The sequence below is a fragment of the Parambassis ranga genome, chromosome 19 (genome assembly GCF_900634625.1).
Source record: "Parambassis ranga chromosome 19, fParRan2.1, whole genome shotgun sequence".
Taxonomy (NCBI): Eukaryota; Metazoa; Chordata; class Actinopteri; family Ambassidae; genus Parambassis; species Parambassis ranga.
Window position 1 is genome coordinate 3,662,546 of NC_041039.1, and position 23,652 is coordinate 3,686,197.

General features: G+C 41.1%; 1 protein-coding gene across 3 annotated transcripts in view; it reads right to left on the bottom strand.

The window, feature by feature from the left end:
* The window catches only part of thrab (thyroid hormone receptor alpha b), a 94,196-nt gene that overhangs the window by 30,056 nt on the left and 40,488 nt on the right, over positions 1–23,652 (bottom strand). For all 3 annotated transcript variants that reach the window (XM_028432084.1, XM_028432082.1, XM_028432083.1), the window contains one exon: positions 21,479–21,555. The gene's annotated coding sequence lies outside the window, so the exon portion shown is untranslated. The remainder of the gene's footprint in view (positions 1–21,478; positions 21,556–23,652) is intronic.

Here is a 23,652-nt window from a genome sequence, read left to right on the forward strand (position 1 = left end):
AGCCTGACCTGCTGTACCTCTCTATGTATACACTTAAAGTTAACCACGTGCCAGCAATCACAGCCTTACCTCATCCACACAGGTGCTGCTGCCAGGACAACAGCCCTGGGAGAGGTCTCTCAGATTAGTGATGGAGCTACACAAACTCCCAGAAGGCCACAGCAAGGGCAGGTTTATCAAAAATAAGTTTCCTACAGAATATAAAACACAATGCTCACTTCTTCTATTTGCTGTATACTAAGTCAACAAAAATACCTTTAGGTCAGTTTTTGGAAAGGCTATTATTAAGACGTTGAGAAAATCTAAGGTCAATTCAGAAACAACATTAATATTTTTCTTGCTGCCTGCAGCAATAATCTCAAATGTTTTTGACAGATTTCCTGTAAGATTTGTGAAGTTATAGTCTTACATGTTAACACAGGAAATGAAATAGGCTATGTGTTATATAGCAGTGATGCATGGATTAGCCTTGAATCTTCTCAGATTTTAAATCTAACTCACTGCCTAATCTCTGAGGTAGATTTGGCATAAATTGAAAACACTGTCTCCATTATATTTTTTAAATATTCCAATAAATATATATTTCTGGACTAAAAAAGAACCAGCAGCAGGGTGCTTGTCATGATGCTGTATGCCTGCCATGCAGTGAGTATTGTGCATTTAAGTGTGTGTATTGTGCGTTCAGTTTCTCAAGAGTTTTACAAACAGGGCTGGGATCCAGGCACCAGCCATAGCTCAAATAAAATAAACCAGACTTGCGTCAGGCATATAAACATGAGTACAAATAACATCATATAAATAAATATGTGCAAATTGCAAGCTGCACAGAAAACCTCAACAAATTGGGACGGGTTTAAGTTTGAGAGTCAGTCTGAGCTCCATGGGGGGAGAGGGACATCTGCTTTCTTCACTGAAATAGGTCTGAGTGTTTGGCTCTGTGTTAGCTGTTTACTGCACACTTCAGCCAGAAAAAAATAAAGCAGTGGGTTATTCTTTAAACTTTAAGTTGACGTTTTTATTTCATGCTTCATTACTAAGGGGCCTTCATCATCAGCTGTCTAGCACAAATACAGCAGGTCCATAATATCTGTGATGCTCTATGTGGCCAGTCAGCTGGACTTTGAGTGTCCACACACATGTGTGCTTGGAGCTAACTGAACTTCCATCATTCTGTATAACACGACACCCAGTGAAGCTGTCCTGACCATATCTGAGATGTCAAACACAGCAAGTGCAACATGCATTCACAACGACACACACCGCAACACCTTTTTCCACCCCCTCAAACCCTTCCATTCATCTCCACATCCCAGCCACCTCTGTAATGAGCAATAAAACACATACTGTAAAGAGACCACAAACACACACACAGACTCACAAAGGAGCAACATGGTCATTTTTTTTACAGTATTCCCCCTACCAATCCCTCCCACCCACAGGTGTAATGAAGCCTACAAGGCCAAGTGAGGCCCTGGGGTGCCACAGAGCCATAACTACCCCCCCTCCTCACACTATAATCTGGCTGAAAACGGCACAAACTGTGAAAGGAGAGAAGGTGGTAAAGGAGGAGGCTCGTCAGAGCCAAAAAGGTAGATTCAACAGGCTGGAAGGTTATTTTCTTGGCAAAGAGTCACGTTAGGGTATGGGGGGGCTAGGGGGCCCCGCTTCCCTAAATTTCTGTGTGGTCCTGGATTTGATTAGCATCAAACCCTTGTCATACACAAGGTACAGATGCCCACATGTGCATGGTAATAAGACTTTGCACATGCTTACATTTTACACACACACACACCCAATCAGACCTTGTACACATGCTGCACATATGCAGCAAAAGTGCAAAATGTTCAGAGCTTTACTCGGGTCTGTGAACACTGTCAGGATAGATGAAGAAGACGAGCGGTTTGCAGTTTTCTGACTCAAAAATGCAAGACAGTGATAAGAAACAGAGAAAAGGCAGAGGTGGGTAATAGAGACAAAGCAGTGGAGAGATGCCGCGGGAGCCAAGGCTGTCAGAGTGCAATGTTTTCAATGCAAACTCCCCCAAGGCATAAAATGAAAAATACTCAATCATTTCATCTTTTCCATTCATTCTCCTTGTTTTCGTTTCATGGACGTTACACACACACATATACTGAACCAGTCCTGAGGCAACAGACACCACACTGTGCACGAGAGATGTTTTTCTCTAGTGTGTATGAGTTCATCCGGAGTTTGCCGCCAGTGTGTATTTGCTCAAAGGAAGATTGTGTCCATGTGGCAGCCTATGCATAACATGTCCAGTTTGTGTGAGTAAAGAAAAACAGAGAGACAGGAAGACAGGAATGTGGCTGAGGATTTTATACTACAAAACCTCTGCAGTCTTTAAGTGTGACAAAGACCTGCTCACATTTAGAGTGTACACTGTGTGTTCAGGGAGGCTCCACCTTTCTTACAGTACAAATGCCTCAGGTGCAACCGTGCATCTGATGATTTATAATTTTGCTCTTGAAAGTTACTACATCTGCTTCCACAAGCCAAAATTCAGGTCAGGACACACTAAGACTTCTCTGACTCTGCCGTTCTTGAAAGTAGCATTTTTTCTGTTGCGAATGCAGTCAAATTATTCGGATGATGAAAAGGATTCACAAACTGAGCCACTGCGCATACAAAAAAAAAGAAGTTGTAAAGGGTAGCCAATCACTGCTACCCCCCCCCCCACACACACACACCTTGTGTTTCTGCATCGGTGGGTTGGAATGTGCATAATGCTCTACAACATACTATATGCTATACATACTAATACTCTCATTTGGAGCATATAATATCTGCTTTTGTATCAGCTGATATTTTTCCACTCCTGGGTCAGCAGCTGTAAGGATGTTTTCCACTTGTAAATAATCATTTTCACTGTAGAAGGGTGGTCTTCATATTGATTGGATGGCCTTAGAACCGTCTTTGACTGCCGGGCAGCAAAACTTGCATCTTTAACAGCATTGCCAATGATTTCCCATCTTGGCATTGTGTTAACACACACCTAAACGCTCCAGAACAACACACAACATTGATTTTTTATAGAGGTCTGTACACCTGCTGATAATTAGTTCAGGTCTTTGTTTAGCTTAATTCTTGTGGAAACAGTTTTTCACAAATGCCTTCTCTATTCTGTCATTATAATAACGAGAAGGATAGTTTCATTCTCTGTTAAAATGGAAAAATGGAAAATATGCCAAATATGTATTTTATAATAATCAATGTTTAAAGGAAGGCAGAATTTAATAGAAAACTAATAATATATTCTCTGTTGAAGAAAACAATGATCTTCAATATGAACCTGTGTCATGGTTTTGTTTTAAAGAATAAAACCAGAAATTTCAGAATAAAAATACACAAAGAAAATACAGAGTTATAGAAAAAAAGGGCATCCATACACTCTCCCTTTCTCCTGCACAGGAAGACCCCAACGTGCTCCTACTTAGAGAATCAAAGAGAGGAGGCAGAGACAAAAGAGGGCAGCCAAGTAAGAAACAGAGAGAGGAGGGAGTGTGGCTGCAGGAGGACACTGAGATAGGATGGCTACATGGCTGACTTCACACATGATCTGTATGTTTGATTTACAGTTCATTTGTGGGTTCATGCAGGCATGGACACACACACTTCTGCCTATCACAGCATTCCAGGAAGAGCTGTCTGCATTGGCAGGTGCAAACTATAATTCATGCTTGTTTTGCTGTCTTCCATAGGCTACCTTTTTCATGATGAAGCCTTTAAGCTTTTTTAATGAATGTAAGGAGCTCTGATGCTGTTATCAGATGTAGTCAGGTTCCACTGATATTTATCATTTATATGTAGATGAATGACTGTCCTTCATTAATCAATTTGACTGAACCATTAGAAACAAGCAATCTGTTGTACCTCAGAGACACAGTCATTTATTCACAGTAACTGGTTCACTAGGTCAGAGAACTGTGAAATGGTAGATCCAGTATCTAGGGAGCAGCCAGCAGTTGCTTCCACAGCTCTCATTAGTTAAGTGGGATTTGCCCAACACCATGGCTGCTATAAAGACTTAAAACCAGAGATCAAGAGGTGGCCTTTGTTTAAATGGAATGGTTAACTCATTGCTGTGGGAATAAAGTTCAAAAAGAGGCTATTATTCCTCATTGTGTGACAAGAGAACCCAAGTGACATGAATAGTGAATAAATGCTGCCCAGCCCCTTTAAGCCCAGAGGAGGAATGTAGGGCCTACGATCTGTAGTCTAGGTTTGACTGTGGCTGAGGACATAGAATGGTGGGGGATACGTTGCCATGGGACACTAAGCTACAGAAATCTATGTAAGATTTGTTCTATAAAGGGTTTAAAATTCACAGCATTGTGGTGTGATGCTGGAGGTGTCTATCAAACAGTCTGAGAGCCTTGCTAACGGATCCAGCCAATATCATATTCACATAGGATTACTGTAGCTAATTGTGTACACTGTGCCCTAATCCAATTTCAACATTCAGCAGAGTGAACAAGATATTTGATTCCAACTTTGCATGCAAGACAATAATATGTTTCACTATATGCTCTAAACCCAAGAGGTATTAACATAGTGATAATCTGAGAAAAACACTTTCCTTTCTTCAACTCACTATTATTAGGATGTCCACTTTATTAACAGCCTGCAGCTGATCCAGAACGGAGCCGCAGAGCAGAGTTCTGACAGGAATCACCAACCTTTCTGTTTAGTAATATACCCACCTATAGTTAGCCTCAAACACAGTGTGTAGGGCTGATAGGTATAGTTACAGTCACTTCTTGACATCCAGCCACAGGTAGAACCGGCTGACTAGCTATGCTGTTATAGGCCTACGCTGCTGGGGGACACAAACATGATCCACCGAGCGGTTCCCCCACCTCCTCAACACCACCACCATCTTTATTGCCCCACCTCCTCTCCTCTTCTTCTTCTCCCCTCCTCTCCCCTCATCAGGCTGATATATGATTTATTATTTCATGATACTAACTTCAGTTTTCCTCTCTCTATCTCTCTCTCTTTCTGCAGGTCTTTCTGGTGTCATTTTCCATGTAGTACTAGTATAATTACATTCAATAACATATCTGCTAAAATACATAAAAATACACAGATTCTTGGCATTTCTATTACAACCTGTCATGTCTGTCCTTGTACTGTATGATGTTTATTGCATGTATGTCTATTCCTATCTCCTTCATCCTCTCTGTCCTGTCTCCCTCTTCTTCTCCTCCTCTACCCGGCCGACTGTCAGCAGGAAGGTTCTTCTTATGAGTCGGGTCCTGTTTAAGGTTTCTTGCTGTTAAAAGGGAGTTTTTCTTGCCACTGTTGCTTTTAAGGGTTTCAGGCTCCGAGTCTCTGTGAAGCACCTAAAGACAACATTGATTGTAAAAGGTGCTATATAATTAAAACTGAATTGTATTGAAATTGAATTAAATAAAAATGGAAAACAATTTGATGTGATAGTCCAAATGGCTTACAAAAATGAAAAATACAATCAATTTTCTCTGCTGGACTTTTATTTTGTTATTAAATTCACAGCAATCTTGTATCTTTTTTCCCTCTTTATATTTCAATTTATTTTACTCTATAACTTTAATTTATTTTTTATTGCATTTCTTTATGAAGTGCTCTGAACTGCCTTATTGGTTGAATTTAAACGTTGCCTTATTCACTCATCACTTTGCTGTCTGACACCACAAAGTATCTCTTACAACATTATATCATTTTTGCTACTTAATGTAAAAAAATCAGTAAAACTCCTAACACAAAATGTGAAAACACCACAAGTGCTGTCATGTTTATTGTCCTGGCGCTGCATCTGTTCAGAAAGAGCCTATTATGCTGCAGCCACAGCCCTCCGCCAACAGCTGCACCCAAAGACAAACAGGCCCGCTTCAGCAGCAGCCTTATCACAACAGCCTGTGCCAGCTGCCTGGAGCTCAGGTGGCCTATCATTAGACTAATGGGTGGTCGATTAATGTTAACATGCCAGCAGAGCTCATATCAGACAGATCTACAGGTTGGCGCACGGCCATTAATAATCCAACTGACTGGAAGGCATTTTCTGCTGGTGGCCTTCTATCTTCACTCTGTGATCTTTTCTTATTTACGCAATGATCTGTTTTCCTTTGTTACAAGTCTGCCACTATTACACTTCATGGATAAAACTGATAGGAACGATTGTTTATGTTTTAACAGAGAGCATCTCAAAAATTTCTAAATGTTCCATGTTATTGTCCTTCCTCCCTGATGCTGAGAAACAGAAACAAGATACACATAAAAAAATGTTGCTGGAGGACAATTCAAATGCACCACACACCCATTATTTAGAAGACTGATGCAGTGATACCTGTTTCTGTTCTTGACTGACAGTGAAATAGTTTATTCTAGTATTCCATGGATACTGAAAGACAATAGCTACCCACTGTGGCAACATCCCAGCTTTGGAGGACTGGGAATTCAAACCAGGTAGTTGCTGCTGAATAAAATGTCACAATGAGAAGGGTCCAGAGAGAGGTGTAATGATGCCACTGTAAGCCTGTTGTGAGACACAGCTAGGAGGCATTACACTCACTTTTCAGCAAGGGTGCACTGAGAAAAAGTGACAGTAAAAATGGAAGGTTAACAACAATGTCTGCGATTTTGATCTTTGATAACAGCAACACCTCAGACAATATCTGAGGTATCTGAGGTTACCTTTCAGGTGAAAAATCACACGGCTCTTGTGTTATCTTTTGGTGGGCTGTTGCTTGGGAAATACACAATAAGATGTCTGATTAACACTCTGAAGCATGACACCTTTCTGCTCAAGCTGACTTTTACCAAAGTGTAGGCCCAGCACCAATTACATTCTCACCAGGGGCTAATGCATCAGTGCATTTAAAGCAGGCAAATGTGACAAGAATCACATCAGACAAACCCTTTTTGTATTAAAACTGTGTGTGCCATAGAGGCATGGTATTTAACATCAATCAAACTCTCAGCAGCAGCTGACATTTCCTTCCTGTCATTTAGCAATTAACCACTTCAAGAACACAGGTAGCCTACTGCTGAATCTTAACTTCAGTGCTAAATAAAGCATCAAATGTACTGGAGCGCTGTATAGCAATACAATAAGCAAGGTAACTGTTTTTTTCTGTTTGTGGACTTTATATTTACTGGGTCCTCTTCTTCCCTGGACCACTTGTGACATTTACTGACCACTGCCATTGGAGATACTCTGTCCTGTCTGGCATCACAGGTCCGTCCTTATCCAAGTCACACACAAATCCTCCTGCTTGTCTGTTTTTCCTGCTCTTAACATCAACTTTAAGGGACAACATGTTCACTTGTTGCTTCGCTGCAACTTCTAATTACCACAAACTCTTTGGACACATGATTAACACATGCATGTTCTGTAATTGACCCCCTCTTTACATCCAGGAAAGGACTCTCTCTCTGTCTCTCTCTGTCTTTCACACATAGTTACTAATCATCTGCTTGCATGAAATGCAACTCTGCTATGCTTTCATTATCCTGATGAAATTGTAAACAAGTGCACATTGTCTGTGCTGCTGGAGCAGCAGGAGAATAAAAGGAAGCAACAGCTGAGGCTGATGAAGACAGGAGAGGACAACATCCATGTTATGCTTTAGCCTATTTTTTGAACATGCATTACCTTTGAGGTTATTCTGCATATAAACTTACTTATCCACTCTAATGTTGATAGCAGTATTGAAATCTTGATTGACTGACAGCTCAGCCATGTATAATATGTATACTGTACAACTATACATAATGAGCAGCTGTAATCATAAAGCGTACTATACGAAAGAGATTGGTGGAGTTTGTCTGACAGTATCTAAAACAAATATGTATATTTGAGCAAAGAAATGAGGCAAGCTTTTGTCTAACTGAACTTTTATTAAGCATTGGATTTTACGTTGTACAATGACTGTTTAGCATTGCATACTTATTTAGTCATTGTGTATACAAGCCCAAATGTGAACAAAGAAGAGAGAAAGATTGTGCTGATTGTGCTGTTGGAAGCAACATGGCATATTAAGCTTAGTTATATATTTACATGTATTGGCCATGAGTATAGCTGTTGATAAAGTGACAAAGTGGATTGTACAAAAAAAAAATCAATATTATCCCAACCAAGTTTTTATTGGAGAGTTGTTATATTTGCTGTGTAATTGGGCTTTAAAACAAACGTGTGCTCTTTGATCTTAGTGAAGCTTCTGTTGGCACTTTGAATGCAGCACCCCTGTAGTGATGCTATTTACTGAGTGTTTGAACATGCATTATTTGTGCAGCTGATATAATGATGGCAGTATCCTTTCAGTGCCACTATCGGCTCAGCGATGAACCATATCCCATTACCAGCTATTCAGCTGACAAACTGTACCACAGCTCTAACTGTTTGGTGCATTATATTAACAAAAACCCACACACACACTCTAATCCCTTCAACAAACAGGATATGGGAGGCTATAATAAGACTGCACGCGAAAGCCATTCTTTTCACACGCCTAGATCCTTATTCACCTTGGCAACATAAAAAAATACAAATATTACTGTAGAAAAATCACAACTCCTTCAAGCGTCTTCACAATTTAACTGCTGTTATTTATTTCAACACCATATAACCCAACCAAGAAGAAGACCAAAGACTCGTGGTGACTCATAATCACAGCCCCTCAAGGCCTTTCTGCCACTAAAACACGCAGTCTAAAGAGATAACCCAAGATTGCACAGTGCATTCCCTCATCTGTCACACTCTACCATACATGATCACAAGAGACAGACTGGCTGCACCGGCTTCTCTGCACTAACAGAACCAGACATGCATGGCCGATGTCAGATGGGAAACATTAAAATAACATGGGACCTTAGGGGACCAGAAAAAAGACTGGAGCCATCCCGCCTATCTCTCCTCACTAACGGTCCCTCAGCACCGGAGAAATGAATGTGTGTGTGTGTGTGTGTGTCCCTTCACTGACCTCTCTGTATGCTGCAGCTAATTACATTGTATGTGGCTATATAATTATCTTACTCATTAGTCAAAACCCCAGGGTTATCTTTATTAACTGCTACAGTGCCTGTTTTGTTGAATGGGCATGTGTCATTATTGTGTCTATGTTTAATTAATAACACTTGGAATGGTTGCTGTTTCAAAGCAGAACACCATAGTCTGTAATTGTGTAATTAATCTGGGGTTCTTTGTGGTATCCAGGCTAGGTTTTTATACATATGTCACATCAACATCAATGCTATTATGTCCTCTAATAGGATGTTAAAAAATTATGTTCTTGCTATCAAACATTCAAGTTGTAGTTAACATACCTGTTTAATATGCATACAACAACAAAAAAAAAACCTACTATACATGATGAATGGCCAGATTGATCAAGGTTTAAAATAATTCTTGGTTGCACTCATATATTCCAATTATTACAGTGTCTGGCTGCTCTCTGTGTTATATTTTGAGGTTTGTTTTGTCCTTGCAAGGCTGCTGACCTGACACCAGTGTTGACAATCTGTCATGCGTCTATGCAGATCTTAAACATGTCCTATTTGTCCTATTTTAGTCACTTACTATCTCAGTATGGTAACATTTAGTACCACTTTCATCTTGACACAAATCAACAAAGAACTGACAAGTGACCAGGAAAGAAGTGTAAAGGCAACATGTAGAGAGCATTTTGACCAGAGATATTAGCAAATAGTACTTGAAAGAAATCACATGTGGGGAAAAAGCAAAAGTTCAACCAGTTTGTTTAGCTCTCCAATTAATTTGTTTCAAATATTTCAGATTTTAACCCTTAGCAGGAGGTGCAGGAAGAGCCAGCTACAGCTAATGAAGAGAGTGCATGTTGGTGAGGAGGCGGGAAACACTGCTAATGATGCTTTCCCAGAGCCACCGGGTTGTTTAGGATCAGTGTAGCCTTGCCACATTCACACCCAGCAAAGATAAGGATGTGTATTCTGGCTGACCCTTCTGGGACTCTAACAGTCCAGTTTACCATCGTTGTGAGCCAACTATAACACTAATACCCACCTCTTTGTAGCTGCTGCTGGAAAGTGGAACACATTCACATTTATGTCTGAAACTGGTTCAAGCATCAGTGATTTTTCCACTATGTTCTGCCATTACACAACCCTGCTGGTGAGCAGACACCTTGGTCCTGTGTGTGTGTGTGTGTGTGTGTACCAGCACAGTTAATTGCACACCCTGCTGGGCCTGAGGCTGTAGGTGTCCATTTACCTCTGCTATTGATCCCAGACCTGTCTCTATATTAAAACAAATTACTTTCTTCTACAGAAGATGCACATTTTCCTCTACATGTGCTGCAAAAAAAAAGATAGAAGAAGAAAGTATCCGGTGGGTGAGGTTGAGCCATCAAACCAAAGCCATTAAATCAATTTCCTCTAATCTGGATGAGGCCATCTGAGGACAGGAAATGCCAGGCAGTGAGCCTCTCAAGGGAGAACCAGCTATTGTGCCTGCAAACAGAGCATAAACTGAACAAGTGATTTAATAAAATGCTTTTTTTTCTCTACTGTGGAAGGTGCCTGATCTCATCTTTCATTCTTAAGCTACCTCCCTTCTTCTATAGGCACTATTTTCAGCACAAGAAACAAGCAAAGCTCACAGCTCTGATTAACAGACCAAAGACCAAATTACTGACACACAAAGGAATTAGTAATGTGGGCAATGTTTGTGTTATTATTATGACACCATTTTACCTCTCATGCAGGCATTTATACAAGCCAAGAAAATCTCTGTACAAGCAAACATACATAACACAAACAAAAAAAGAGACACACACACAGGGGGAGTAGATGTACAGTTTCACTTTTCACATAGGAACAATGTTATGTTCGACAAAACGCCATTTCAAAGGAGATGAGAAACAACAGGAGAGTGTTACTCTAGTTCAGATGTTTTAAATCAAAGGAACTGGTCACAAATCAGAGGCTTCTTTAATACAAGCCATTTGATCCAAACAGAGTAGCCGAGGCAGCGTGAAGAAAAAGAAATCTAATGAAGGATTTTCTTACATAGTCACAATGTCGTAGGGATGCTTTATTCATCAAGCTAGAGTGCACAACAAAAGAATGAGCTCACATTCATGTCCGAAATAGGCTTGCAATGTGCTGGTTAGACCTATCAGCAGGTAAATCTGTCTGCATTTCACAGTATATTGAAGATTTAAATCTGACTGATTGAAATACAGTTACCAGGGAATGTTGGAGCCTCAAATAGAAAAATCTAGAAAGTATCAATAAAAGTCTTCACTGTCTAAGACCATTACCTGGGACAAATGTTTTCACCGCTCCAAGACAATCATCTATCATTTAGAGGGACAGACAGTACCCTACTGGTCACTATATTCTGGTGCCATCTTTTCACAGCCAGAAGGGAAGGCACAAAATTCAGCACTGTAGCTTTAAACTTCAACATCTCCCTGATACATTAGCCTCTTTTACTGTTTACATAAACTTCAGCATGTAGCAGTATCTGACAATACTGTGCTCCCACCACCCGCCCACCCAAATAAGTTTCTATCCATCTCTCTGCTCAGCATTGTATGCTTACATTTCTCCACTCCAAGCCTTTTAATATTGTCTTTAATTTCTCACTATGTCTTTACATTCAACACTCTAAACTGTCTTCTTGTCCTCTACCGCAATCCTTTCAGTTTCCTTGTTGCCACAACAGCACATGTTCCAAACCACAACTAGTTAGTGAGCTGATTGGCTGAAAGCAGTACATACCCCCAACACACCTACTATGCTTACTGAGGTTTCTGGCACTAGTCTGCCTATGCAATGCAGATCTGTATGTGACTGTGCACTCACACACACATAAACATTGAGAAAAAAAGGGACACAGTAGGACTGGAGTCAGCACATTAACAAATGTCAGACCTGGGCTATGCTGCGAGGGATAGCTGCCAAGAGTGAGTGGCTGTGTCAAAACACATTGCCCACACCTACCCACATGTGCTTTAATTCCTCTGCTATTCCACTGTAGACTCTCAGTAGAATACGTCATGAGATGAAGTGCTAACAGCAGAGGACCATCACCATAATCCAAAGGGGGATCAATGATTTCTCTAGACATGAAGAGCAGGAAATGAAAGTTCATTCTTTAGCGCTGAAAACATTTTCTACTCCTTTTTGCAGTGTTTTCACATGTTCTATGGTTTTTCCAAGAGCACGCCCTTTAGACCACAAACTTAGTGCCTATAGTGAGAACTTCATGGCAGACCACCTATAAGAGCTTTCCCACTACACACCACCATGCATGCAAGTCTGAATGACAGTCAGAACATTGTGGACACAGAGAGAGGCAGAAATATTTCTGTATGAGCTGCTAAAATTAGGAACCAAACAGTGTGGTGTGGGGACACAATCCAACTTTGTCTTTTATGTAAACCAAAATGTAATTATGGAAATTTGAAAGTATAGTTTTATAATATGGCTGCCACAGCTTATGGCTGGCATAAGGGAAATTCCAGCACCGCTCTTCTGACCGAAACATAGCAAACATAAAATATAAACAGCCAGCCATGAAAGACTATAAAGAGGGTATTAATTTAGTTCTGAAAGTCATTGCTATGGTGTTCTGTCAATCTGTGGTATACAATAAAATTACAATGCAACTAATGGCTAATAGCTTGTTTTGCTCCTTATGCTTTAGATAAAGTTAAAGTTTAAGGTTGAAATGTACCAAATGGAATGCTAAGCCCAGCTGCCTCTCCATCCAGCAAGGAGGTAATGCATTTCCCCTGAGTCAGGCTAAGTGCAGCAAAGCAGACAGTGGCAGTAAGAGTAACACAGTGGCAAGCCAATCATCGATTATGGTAATTAACACAGAGGAAATGTGCCTAACTTTTTTTTTTTCCTGCAGAGCTGCAGAGGAGAAATGAAGGAGAGGAAAGGCCAGAAAAAAAAACAAAAAAAACAAAAAACAAACTTTGCACCAACACAGAAAGAGTTGTGCTCTGCCCACAGAAAATGAGGATGGAGTACAGGCTGGCATTGGTATCAATGGAGCTAATGCATTGGCATTCTGTCCACATAATAAAACAAAATAATAACAATTCAAAATTAACATTCACATGTCTGTAGTGCAACAGACACAAGGTCCCATCCTTATTACTGTGGGGCTTGCTAAATAAAGCTTATTTAGCATGTTTAAGTAATCATATTTAAATAAAAGAAAAAAACTATTTACTTTTGATACTCATCATGAAGTCTACTGTGCAGTTTAGTGCCATGCTGCAGTCTCAATGCCACTCGTCCATATTTTTTCTTTGTTTTATTTCTATAACTCATGAGCAGCCAAGGCTGCTCTGAAGCCAAGAGTACAGAGAGGAAGAAACAGAGAAGAGAAGCCAGGGCCAAGCTGCTCGCTCCATAAAACCAGTCTCTTGGGTGTTTTTTGTGTGTGTAATCTCAGCAATTAGCTGATCAAACAGACTGACAGAGGACGGGACTTACACTGTGGGTGGGCACTGATGATCTAGACCATTAGTTGTGAGAATATAGGTCTTTATATATACATATTACAATATGGGTCTCTGAAGACATTCTGGACAAGATGAAAAACATCTAAGGAAACAGATTTTGAACAGCTTTTGTTTCTCCTACAAATGTCCGAATGCATTTTATATCTATCTATATATATTTTATCCATCTCTGCATCATCTCAGTGGCTGAGTACACATGCTAAAGAAAAAACAAGCAGATTATAATTTCAAAGTGCAAGTGCACAAATTTCTTAGCTTGACAAAATGTCTAGTAAAGACAGGATTCAAAATCACACTTATATATGTTATGTGGGGACTGACTGGATGCAGACCTGCAGACCAAACCAGGCTCCAGCTGCTAGTTAAAGAAACCAGACCCTAACTTACACAGTCCCTGACCAGACGCTCTACCTCCCACTGTAATCCACTCTAAAAGTCACTTTCAGCGTGTTTCATCTGCCCCATAGCTGCCATGTCCCACATTCTTCTGATGACATTTACGACCTGATTGACGGGACAATGGCCAGGCTGCTGGCCGTGTTCATTTGATCAGCAAAGGCCCACCCTGTATGTGTTCAAAGTGGTGGCCAGGTCCAGATGAAATAGGCATGGAAAAAAATACATGCTGACATGTTTGAAAAAATCAAGAGAAAGCCCTGCAGCATATTTTGGCAGTGTTACAAGAATTTTTTTATGTAGTTACACTAGAAGTATGTTTTCACACACATAATATTTGTTCATAGTGATGCATATGCCATTTTAGGATAAAATACAGTGTGTGAATATTTACATTCTGTCATATTCCAAGTCCTACAGGAGTAAATTGTATAAGGAACACTCACACACAAGTACAAGCTACAACACATTTAGCAGGGTGCAAAAATACACACTCTAAATGCAAACAGTCACTTTTCTGGACTCCCTCCAAGTGCGGAGCTCCTAATAAGCAGCAGGCAGCTGAACAGCATCAGTGTGTTTCTGTTCGTTGAAATTAAGACAATGGCTGGTCTGTAAGGAGGAGCGAGAAGAGCCAGCAGATAGGCAGGACGAGTCATTGCACTTGACACTGCCACAGCAGGAGAGAGGGAGAGAGAAAGAGAGAGAGAGACTGAGAGGGAGAGAGAGGGAGCGAGGCTTATTGGTTCCAGGTCATTATCTGATGTGTTTGTGCTTACATTGTGAAAATGTATAATGAGAGCCTGAGCCTCTGACCTCAAATAATTTTTTTTATAGAAAACAAAGACAAAACAAACAACAATTGCTGCATGATAAATTATCAGCACAGATTCTGGCAAGCAGTAAAACCTCAAACAGCACAGCTCACATTCTCCTACATACACAATGAAGCATCCTTTACCTGCATCTGTAACCTGCTGGCAATTAACTCAGGCAGACTGTGGATTAGCACTGATACACACCTTCTCTAATGTCTGGACATGTGATTTTTTGTACAAATTTATGTACATATAATGAAAAATCACCACCTTTACCCTTTAATGGTTGATTGAGTAGATGTCTTTTATCCCCAGACTGACGCTTGTGTGCTGCTACTGGCATTATGGCAGCTCATTAAACTAACCAGGTCTGGAAATAGAAGGCAAAAAGACATCAGCATCTAAAAGTAGGCAGAGCTCGACATACACAAATGTAAATCAAAACGCCACAGGGAAAATGAATGAGTCTGGTCTTCAGCCACCACATAATAGGGCCTCACTTGTGTATGACAGCTGCAAATAACCATGTTCACTCAAAAACATCAGCAGCAGAAGTGAAGTGCAGCGGTCAGCTGTGGGTGCAGAACTGTGTACTTTCTGTGCTAATGTATTCGATCTCTCATTTAGCTGGTACCTGTCAGAATACGAAAAAAAACAAAAAACAAATTCAGTCACTGCAAACATGCAGGTCGGCCGCACAGAACACACTCTATCCATGTCCAGAGCCACTCTGTTTGCCAGGAAACCATTCCCCCCTGAGCCACTAGCAAATAGCTCCTTAGCGGTGGGAGAGCTGGTGATCAACGACCTGTGGACAGGGTGGCAGCCGACAGCTAGTTAGTTTGGCTGATAATTCTCTGACAGAGACCAGCAGAGACACTTTGAGGATGATGAAGCCTGTGTGTGTCTGTATCTCTCTGTTGTACTTGAAGACGGGGTTCAGTGATACACCGCTGTGCTGCTGCTCGGTTTACATGGATTTCTCAGGGGGTGCGCGAGTCTTTATGTAATTATTTATTTGACACAACTTTTGTTGTTTTAACTACAGATATGATTTAAGTAAGAGTTCATAATCAAACAATAACTGAAACCAGAGGAAATCACCACCAGAGGCATGGAATGAAAGCAAAAGGAAGTGTGGAAGTCCTGTGACCTGTCATCCAAATGGATCCTTTCTACCTAACATGAATTCTGTCACCTTTTTGTGTCCTTATGCAGCTGGATGCTTCGCTGAACACACTCTAAAGGTGTGGTGTGCAATATGAAATATCAAAGTGAACCTGGTAGAGGATCAATATGCATTTATGAAACTGCTCCTTCTAACTAGGCTAAAATGTACTAGCGTGTTTGTGTGTTGGAATGTGGTTGTCCTGCCCTGACTAGGTTATCAAGCTGTGGTGACTCACAGGTTGTGTTTCATTGAAAACATGGATCTGTGTATTATTAAAGTTTGGGGGCCATGGACCAGGAGAAACCTCAAAAAGAGGAAAGACACAGGCACATATTCTTTTCTGATCATTTCTTGTTAAAGACTTTTACAAGCCATAAATGTTTTTAGTGTGGTCTAATAAAAAAGGTTTATCTGTGTGAGTGTGTGATAGACAGTGATTTGGTGGCTTTTACATGCCTGACTTTCTGCACAGTCATGTGAAAAAGAGGAGAGTGACAGTAACACTATGTACCAGCTGCTCAAATGAAGCAGTACCCTGCACTGATCTAACGGCTGAAACATAGTAAACCTTTAGAGTAAGCCACACACACTAACAAATAGTTCTGTTGGTGCACTAATATAAAAGTCACACTGCTTCACACTTCTGCAGTAGCACTGATTTTGACCCAGGTGTCATCCACACCAGTCCATCCACGGAGCCTGCTGTTGTTTCTTCCATGTAGAGGTTGGCCACAATTGGAGAAACAGGTAATTCCATAGCCCAGCCGTGCTTCTGTCTGTAAAAGTTTCGCTTTATACTGGAAATAATTTGTGGTCAGGCAGATGTCCAGCAGGTAACAGATGTGGTCTGGCGTGAGGCTGGTTCTTTCCCTGAGTGTGTCTTGTGTGAGGCATCTCCTTACCATCTCTGTGGTGTCAGGATTTCAGCCAAGTGCTTAGCTACGTTGTATGTGACTGAGTTAGTGCTATTGACTAAGGTCTGAGGGGGACCCCTTCTTTGTGTATCTTGGGGAGTCCATACAGGTGTGGAGTGGCCTCCCCAGGATAAAGCCAGAGGTAGAGCTTGCGGATGATTATTATGTCCTTCTCCAGTTTCTGCAGGTAGCTGACTAGCTTTTTCTTGTTGTTTCTAGTAGGATCTCTCTTCAGTGTTTCATATGTGGCTGTGTCACTGAGGAGATGAGCCACTTTGGAGTGGTATTCCTGCGTTGTTTTAATTGTTATGCAAATCATACACTGTGTACATGTGCTAGTGCATTCAGCCATCTCAATAGATAGGTAAAGATGCTGGTGATAATGTTGCATAGTGGGCCATGATGCATTTGGTCCTATAGATGAGTTAATTGAGTGCACAGTAGATTCCCAACAACAGAAGAGCAACAAATCAAATGCCTAATGGCACTTAATTGCTGTCTGAGGGCGAGTTGCCTTACATTTGAAGGGGTTGTTTGGGAAATGTGCCTCATTGTCAGCAACAACACACATGGCCTTTCAACAGAGACACCATTCGAAAGCCAAAGAGATAATAAGTCTATTTTATTACAGACTATGTTCAACAGCAGTGCAGAGCACCACATCTTATATGCAACCAAAAGTTACCTGTAGATGAACCTATGAATCATCAAATATTAAAAAAAAAGTTCAAGAGACATTTCCTCTGTCATTCATCAGCTTAATGCACTAAAACTCCATGTGACCAGTGAACTGCACAGCATGCTCTCTTCCCTGTTGTATCAACGGAGAGAGTGGCTTAGTGTGACCTGAATGCAAGCTGACAGCCTGTCACTACAGACCAAGACGTGATAGTAAAATCCATCCAAACACATTCACAAGCAGCCTAATAGTGGGCTATTGTTTTGAGCAGAGCATTATGCTCAGACTTCATATTGGATTTAGACTGTGGCTGAAACCCATTACTAAAACCCCAAAAAGCAGTGAGTGCTACTGTAAAAGTCACAATATTGTGAGGAGGAAGAGGATGAACTGAAGAAGGATCAGTCATACTTGGGCGACAGTGCTGCAGATTAAGCATCCACAATTGTGCCAAGATTAACCCGGAAAGAAAATGCGGTTGTTATAAAAACATCTGGCAGCTTGTCGCTTTTAACATTCAGAAACAACAGCAGGCTTGTAGGTCAGAAACTTATAAATATGGGAATGCAGCAACATTAGTATCTGACAAGTAAGAGATGGACAGGTTTTGAACCAGTTTATCATCCCAGGTTCCTGAGCTATGTTTACACATAATGTGTCTTCTTAAGCCGTCAGCATCTGATATGCAAGTTAATGAAGCAGATTAAATTTTTAAAAAGTACTTAGAGTGTTTACATTCAATTTCCCTGTAATACTGTACCTGGTGTATCTTATGCATTTAATGTGTGAAACTGACTGTGGTAGGACCCTGGCAGGTATCTGTCTATGGATAGATTTTGTCAATATAACAACAATGTAGCCATGAAACATGATAGGTGCACAGTCTAGATCCAAATGAAGTGTTTGTTTTGAAAGCTTGTTGTCAGCCGAGTGGCCATTGTGCATGTAAACATATAGGCCACGGTCAATTCAAGGCTGATCCAAAGAAAGACAGATACAAGATAGACACAAAGAAGTCTGGAAGTGAATTTGTCTGAATTTTCCATCTGTGGGTCCACTGTTTTGAAGCAGGGGTTCAAGCTGTTTATTGCTCAGACTGAAGCATGCAGTAAAGCATATACTGTATTCTCCCAAAACACTCAACTGTGCCCCTCCCCAGTGCCGTGATATGCACACACAACTGCCAGAGAAAACTGACTTCAGCTTCAAAAGCCAGAATGAGAACCAGTTGTTCACTTCTCACAATTTTGTGTATCACAAAAATATTGCAGTTGCTGTTGTTATTGTAACAAAAGAACCCTCACAGCTGCTTTCAAGGACAAGTGCTGCTAACCTAAGGCTACATGTAAACACAACCTACAGCTGAACTTGCTGAACTATAACTTCTTCTTGTTATAACTGAAAAAATAATGATAACAAAAGTCAACCTATCTGGTTGACTTAACCAGATAAAGACGTTTCTTTATTGCTTAACAAGTCTGCATATTATTTGAACACATGCACTCCAGCCCACTTAAACTGCAGTGAATGTCCTTTCTTCAGGAAAAGCAGTGACCTTCTTATTTGTACTCCGGTTACTTCTTCTCTTTGTCCACACAGAAACCATTTTCAATAAGAGCAGCTCTGTTCCAACAGAGCCCACCGACACATTATATATCACTTTATTTTTCCAATTTCACCTCTGCTGTTGACATGAATGACTCTACGGCCACATACAACATACAGTACAGGCACTACAAAATGTGCATGCTGCACACTTGCGTGTGCATGTGTGTGTGAGGTGTGTTCATGTATGTGTATGAGAATGTGCTGTAGCAGCTATGTCAGCAGCGGCCCTGTAGCAGCAGGTGGGATTTATGAGGTGTTAAAAATGCCTTGCCTGTAGCCCAGCGATTGGAGCCTGATCCCAGCTCCTCGTCTCCCTGTGCCCCTTGCGTAACACCCTCTCTGGCTCCTACTTAAAGACACACATTCACATGAACCCACATATGTGCAGTACAGTACTCCCCTGGAAGCACTACACAACACACACATGTGCACATCAACCCCTCAACCTTTAAGTGTGAGCCTAACGTCTGCACCACCCCAATTCCAGCTCTGAAAGACTAACTTCCTGAGGCTAAACACACCTTCTAAAATGTCATGCTTACCCTGTTCCACTGCCTTCAGCATTTTTCCTTTCTCACTAACTGTCTCCTTTACAGGTATTCTGGACGTCAGTTGACAACAAGTATGAAGATACTGTACAGCAGGGGCCGCTCTGACAGAAAGGACTCTCTGAAAAGAGGGAAACGGTGCTCTGCTAAATATTCCAGGACTCAGGTTAGCACATAAACACAGTTATAACTTGGACCCTGTATCAGATTGTCAAATCTTAATGTAATACCTTTCTTTTGCCTGTAAAATCTGCACAAATGTTAATAAAATGTATCATTCATTTATTTTAATCTCGTCAATCATCCAACTAATCAAACTCATAAGAGAAAATGTGATTCTGCAATAAGAAAATTAGAAAATGTGCTTATCAAAGCAACTTTTACTCTGAACAAATTAGGTCACTATCCATCTTGACGACATAGGAGTCAAACCTCAACACCATCAATGTCAATTTTTTACAACAACATTATGAGTAGGATTAACACCAGTCAATCTTTATAGCACCAACAGTCACTTCTTTACAATCTCTTTCCCTATCTCTTGTGACACAACCAAGCCTGGTGTGCACATGTTGCACGTGTCACTCTCATGGCAGCACACCAAGAAGCAAATGGCATATTTTCATTATAAGGAATAAGACTATTAGGTTGGTATAGGTTGATAGAAAGATCTACCAAACCAGAGTAACTGAAATGTTAAAAGCTATAGACATGGAGCTCAGCGAAAGTTCAGTCAGGAAGACAGCTGATTAATAGAAGCACCTCCCTCTCCTATCAGTGACCATATCCTTGCTCATGTAGCCAATCACATGGGAGCATGAAAGTTAAAACATTTCCTCCTATTTTCAGATCAAACCCTCAGCCCTCCTCCATCCCAAGCACCACCAGTCAGAAGCCCAAGCCAGGTCAGCTTCTGGTCCTCCCCTTCATTCAGCCCCTCTCCACCCCCACCAGGTCTAGACCCCAGTTGAAATCTCTTTCACCTCCTTTTCTCCCCCCTTCTTGGATGATGTCACATTGATGTCTATACACCAAAACACATTCTATTTGTACTCAATCAAATACATTTGTACATTCTGGTAACTTGGTCTCTCCTGATTAAAATGAAGTTACTGCTTCTAGGCAGAGCAGCAGCAGCATGCAGGTTCACCGTGATGACAACATTACCCTTTGCTCCACAATCTCTCTGTCATTAAAGCCATTCCAACAAACATCTGTCCAAACAACTCTGAGGGTTATTCTGTCTCACTCAGTCCGAGCTGCACAGCTTAGAGCAGGATTAAACTGCAATTTGCAATTATATGCTTCCTCTTCCTCTCCAGCTGCAAGAGGAGAGGAGAAGAGAGGAGAGGAGAGGAGAGGAGAGGAGAGGAGAGGAGAGGAGAGGAGAGGAGAGGAGAGGAGAGGAGAGGAGAGGAGAGGAGTTGCACTGATTTCTTTGTTCTGTCAAAAAGTATACTTCTGTTTCTTTTATAGAATAAAAAATTTAAAATGGGTTGTCACTTCAAACACACAGTGTAAGCCTCTCCTCAATCTGACATTAACATTTTAATTTAATTTGGTTAGCTACCAGACAGTTAAACAAACAGTTGATGGGAGCTGCAGATCCGGTTGATAATTCTTTAGGTTCTAAACATTTAACATGTGACAAGAATTTTGTAACTTGGGATGAAGGTGACCCCCTTCTTCAGTGAAATCATAGCCTGGTGACAGATAACTGTTACAACTCCACAATAAATTGCTATACAAAGCAGCCTTTGTTGTTCACACATGAACAACATACATTTATTATGCATATGAGAGGACAGACAGAACATAACCTACCAGTCATATTGTATGTGTTTGTGTGTGGTTAATGGTCTCTGCAGGCCTCCTGGGTAGTCTGCCGTCTTGTCTATGTCCTAGAAAAATAAAAAGAGGATTGTTAGGGTGGGTGAAGGGAGGGGTAAGGAGGGAGTAAAGGTATACAGAAAACAAACAGTCACACTCCTCTGAAATCCCTTCTGTCCTCATTCTTCAGGTGTTCTTTTTCTCTTTCTTTTTCTGTCTTTCTTTTCTTCCTCTCTTACTTAATGGTTTCCTCTTTGTTCTGCCTCTGATCTCAGGAGCCTGTAACCTTATTCTTATGTGAGAGTGGTATCAATCATCTGCTCAATTATTGGCATTTCAGCACTTTCTTTTAGGTTACAAGACCTCTATGACATGGCAACACAGGGAATTCAGCAGAGTTCAGCTTTATGTAAAACAGCAGTGACTCACTATGATGACAAACAGCTAAAGGGCTCCAGTGTCCTCACACAGCAGTTAAAAATGAACAGTATGCAATCTTCCAATCATTTATGTATGAGGACATGGTTGCAAGACAGGTTTGTTACCTTGTATTCTTCTACATCAATAAACCTTCAGACTTTCTTGTCTTTCTTTGCTTGCTTACCTCTGAGCCTGTTTAGTGCACAGACGCACATGGAACTCGATCACTGATCTATTGGCCTGTGTCACCATCATGCTGTAATGGATGCAGGATCACCTCTTTTACTAGTTTTTATGTAAGCATTTGAAGTCTGACAGGCATTGTTTACCTGCAGGCTCTGACTTTGAAGTTTAGTGAGTTTAGTGTTAAGTGTGCTGCAGGTAGCCGCCATAAAACTGCACAAACTATAGTATGGCTGAAGGACTAATTAAACACTTTCACTTGTTATAGCTATAAGGGGAACTGTTTTATACCAATGTAAGCAATCTGCAAATCTTTAAAGAATGGTGTGTGTAACATGTTAATTAGTGACATTTAGGCAGAGAATTAGCTAACTGTTATATTAAACAAATAGTGGTAAGATCAACAAGGAATATAATCATGATACTTTTAAATCTTGCTAGCTTCCAGAATTCCATCCCTGGCTTCAAACCATACAAAAGAACATCCAGCAGTGCAGTGTGATGACCATCAGCTGAAAGACGGATAGACGGAAGACACGTTCTGTGCGTGTAACAGGAAAGACATGAGGGCAACCCCCCCCCCCCCCCCCCCCCCCCCCACCTCAGTCATGATCAATTTTTCTGCCATAGAAAAGAAGGCAGGTTGGATGGCTATTGGAGTTGGAGCCTGTAAACATGAGTAGGTTTGCTAACAGATGAGGTTGAAGGTCCTTCACTGAGTTTACGCAAAGGATTTCTGTGGACCGCATCTGTTTGAAAGGAGAACTGCATTGAGAGGATATGGGTCACATGTGCCACCAGATCAACTCACTGAAGGCAACATGTTAAGATAGGAGGTCAACTATTTAGGCCTTATGCTGACAGTCTGTGAAAGAGTCTGATCTTCCATCCCACGGTACAGAGCTGCAGAAGATGATAGATGGCAAAACAGAAGCAAAGTAGGCAGGCACTGAAGCCAAAGCATTGAGTCAAGAGCCTGGGTGTCTTTACAAGAGAAGCATCAAAGCAAAGTCGCTTCATTTTGTCAACTCGGAGCAATGCTATCGCGCCGGCCAGCATAGCCTTTTCACCATCCTGCAGACATGAATAGGTCCTTTTGTCGCAGTGAAATTCCACTGGCAAGTCTCTAATTAGCTGGAGGGCTCTTCCTGCAGGCCTGTGTGGGCACAAAAAAGGCAGGGCACAAAGAGGGAGGCAGCTCAGTGTGAAGAAAAATGTGCAAACAATAAGAGAGCTGAATGAAGAAACTGTCATATGATGCCCTTCAGCAACAGCTATAACTAACTAATAATATAATTTGGGGGGAAAAAGAGAATGAAATTCTGATGCTGTGTTGTTTCTGAAGGCAGGGATCTGACAGGTGGTTGACAAGTGTTGGGTTGTCAAAACCCCATGTGAGTACCCTGGCTGGTATTTACATTAACTCACTAGTGGGGAGTAGCTAAACTACAAAACTACAGCTATCCAGTCAAGAGCTGACAGCTGGCTAAATTTATTTCAGCACTCATTAGTAATGTTACCTGTCTCATTGCCTCAGATCTGATTTTAAGGGGCACTCAACTCAT